A 3421-nucleotide genomic window follows, 5' to 3' on the forward strand; every position below is an offset into this window, starting at 1 on the left:
AACCCTAGTTGGTATCTTCTCATATAGAAGGAAGTTCTTTATCTTATCTAACCTAAATCTCACCACAAATGATTCAGTCAATTCCTTTGTATTTTGTTAGTGGGAGAGTTGAATAACAGATCCTATCTTTCTATAAAGTAATTGGACCTAAAGTTAGATATGATCTGAAGATCATTATGAAGTTGAGAGGTTGAAAGTGAAGAAATTCTCACTGACATTTATAGGAGCTAAAGCTGCTGCATCAATATGTGTTTATTTGAAGATATAACAGATAAATACCAAGTAAATGAGGGGGCATCAGATGTCTGATGAAGTGCAAAAGTTTTTGAGGAACTTTTTCAGGTTACCAAATATTTCACCTTAAATATTGGCTTTAAAAACTAATGAGAATCAACTGAGTCCATGGTTTAATAATAATATCACTTTTGACAATAAAGTCTCCACATCTGATGCATGGGTAGGGTTATTCAGGATTGTGTTTCTGTTTAATATTAACAAGTATAACATTGAGCATTGATATGACATGAATGATGATTTGCCATCGAAAATTTTACAACTGAACCAACCAATTCTCAAAGATGGAGTTATTATTTTCCATGTTGTTAAAAGTTATTGAAAAAGGAAGAGATCTCAATACAGATCTATTAGTTTCATAGATTAATCTATGATTCTATAAAACAATAATGGTGCCTACACAATAATTGGTTGTCATTTGATTTTTAGATGTCAAGGAAAAACAATTTTCTTACTCGTTTTGAACTCCTTCCACCAAGAACATTTTTTCAGCTACTGAGGTAAAGATTCTTCTTTCTTTTTATTGCTAAACTGATCTTCCATATAGAAAAAGGAATGGTTTCATTGGGTCTTTCAGTAGGTCAGCAACTTGATGATATTGCTCAAAATCATCCATCAGCATGAGGCTCATTCTTTTTCCCTCTCCTTTCTGAATGAAGCCCAGTTGGCCTGGCACAACTCTGAGAGGCAGATATATGAATCAGTGACTAGGTTCATTTCACTGGATGTGGAGTAGGAAGGCCGTTTTTACCTTGCGTCCATATTGTACCTTCCAAACAAGCCTTAATACTGATAACATTAATCCTTTAACCCTCACATTTGAAATCCTCACATTTTATAGCATGCTTGTCAGACAGCCTATAAAGATGCCCCAAATAACCTTTGTATAATCTCCTTCCCTACATGTGTAACTTGCTTCTAACCATAGAATATAACAATGTTGTGGGTATGTTATTTACATGTTACATGACAAAAGATTGATTTCCATCTTGCTAGACAACACTCTCTAGGAAGCAATTTAACAAATAATACTGACTGCGTATTATGATTAATTACGTGTAGGATGTGCAGGTCCTAAGGGAATCTAAAATATCTCAGATGATATCCAAGTTTCTACTTTGGGTCATTGGGTTGTTTTTGGTGTCATTTTTAGAGGTGGGGGATATAGAAAGTAGTTCAAATTGGGGGAAAACTTTAATAATTTTTGTTTTGAAATTATTAAGTGTGATGTGGACGCAAGATTTTCAAATATGAACATCAAAGATAGAGATATGTATTTTTAAGATTAGAGCATGTTGAAATTATAAGAATGTGTGAGATTGCTATAGGAGAGTGAAAAGAGTGAGAAGCAGGAGAATATATATGCAAGTGTTGGTACTAGAAAATAAACTCACATTGGTACTTAAAATGTTGAGAATTAAAAATAATAATAATAATTAAGAAATAGTAGTAGGGCTTCCTTTTGCAGTACATATACTAAAATTGGAGTAAGACAGAGATTACCATGGTCCCTGCACAAGAATGAAATTCAAATTTGTCTATTGTTCCATATTTTTGGTCTTCTCCAAGACACTTTATATTGAAACTCAAAAAATTAATGACAAAGAATTCTCAAGGAAACCAGGGAAAAAAAGACAGTAACCTATAAAGGAAAGCCCATTAGATTATAATCTGATTATCATCAGATTTTTCAGCAGAAACTCTACAAATTAGGAAGCAGTGGAATCAAATATTCAAATTATTGAAAGAGAGATATTACCAGCCAAGAATAATATATCCAGCAAGGCTATCCTTTAGATATGAAGGAATAATAAATACTTTTTCAGATATACAGAAAGGAATTTTTCTGAGAGAATTTTCCACCACAGGAAATACTGAAGGTGGTTTTTTTGACCTGAAACAAAAAGACAAAAGACAAATCTATGAGTAAGATAACTAACAGACAGACAGATCAAGAAATGGCAACACCTTTATGAATAGGACACTATACACTTAAATATAACATAAAAGTAAGGAGATAAAAACATAAAAAGAAAAAGAGAAGATGATAATTTTCTACTGCAATTCAGAAATGAGCTCACAGCCTAAATAGGGATTATTTGTGACAAAAATGAAAATACAAAAATCACAAGGATGGGAATAAAGTTCTCAATTTTCAAAGAGGAATGGACATAGGATGAATGCTGAAGAAAAAAGACTATTGTTTATACAAATTTTCTTTTACATAAACTTAGTGATTACAACTCAAAAAAAAATAAATCTGGCACTGAGCCACATAACATAAAAAAAGAGGAAACAGAGGGGGAAAAAAAATCATAGGATACCACCAAACAGACAGAAACACAAAGGTAAAGAAACAATGGAGACACAGAACTACCAAAATAAATAAATAAATAAATAAATAAATAAATAAATAAATAAATAAATAAATAAATAAATAAAATAGCTATAGGAAATCCTTATATATCAATAATCACCATAATTTTGAATGGACTGAACTCAGCACTAAAAATGCACAGAATAGTAGATTGGATTAAAAAAACAAAAACAAAAACAACCCTATGCTGCCTTCAAAAGACACATATCAGCTGCAAGGACAAATATAGACATAAAGTGAAAGAGCAGAAAATGATAGTCCAATCAAATGTCATCCAGAGAAAAGCGGGTATAGTCATAGTTTTAGCTGATAAAATAGACTTCAAGATTACAAAAGTAATAAGAGAAAAAGATAGATATTTCATAATGATAAAGGGAAAAGTACATCCTAAAGACATAACCCTTATCAATATACATACTCACAATCAGTGAGCACCAAAATATAGAAAGCAAATACTAACAGACTATAGGGAGAAACTGACAAGAAACAATTATTGTAGGGGATGTAAATACTCCATTGACAGTTATAGATAGATAATTCAAACAGAAAATCAGTAAGGAAATGTCAACCTTAATGACACATTAGAAATCTACTTTTACAGAGCTTTTCATCCCAGAACATCAGACTACACATTTTTTTGTAGTGCACATGAAACATTCTCAAGAATAGACCATATGTCAGGACACAAAACTAGCCTCAACAAATTTAAGAAGATTGAAATCAAACGAAGCATATTCTCCATAATGCTTT

General features: G+C 31.7%; 1 non-coding gene across 1 annotated transcript; it reads left to right on the top strand.

The window, feature by feature from the left end:
• The first annotated feature begins 1746 nt into the window (after window positions 1-1746).
• LOC141571397 (U6 spliceosomal RNA) lies at window positions 1747-1850 on the top strand. The gene has a single exon (XR_012496142.1). It is a non-coding gene; the product is annotated as a U6 spliceosomal RNA (small nuclear RNA).
• The last annotated feature ends 1571 nt before the right edge of the window (window positions 1851-3421 follow it).

Source organism: Rhinolophus sinicus, chromosome 16 (genome assembly GCF_057876585.1).
Source record: "Rhinolophus sinicus isolate RSI-liver-muscle chromosome 16, RSI-T2T, whole genome shotgun sequence".
NCBI lineage: Eukaryota > Metazoa > Chordata > Mammalia > Chiroptera > Rhinolophidae > Rhinolophus > Rhinolophus sinicus.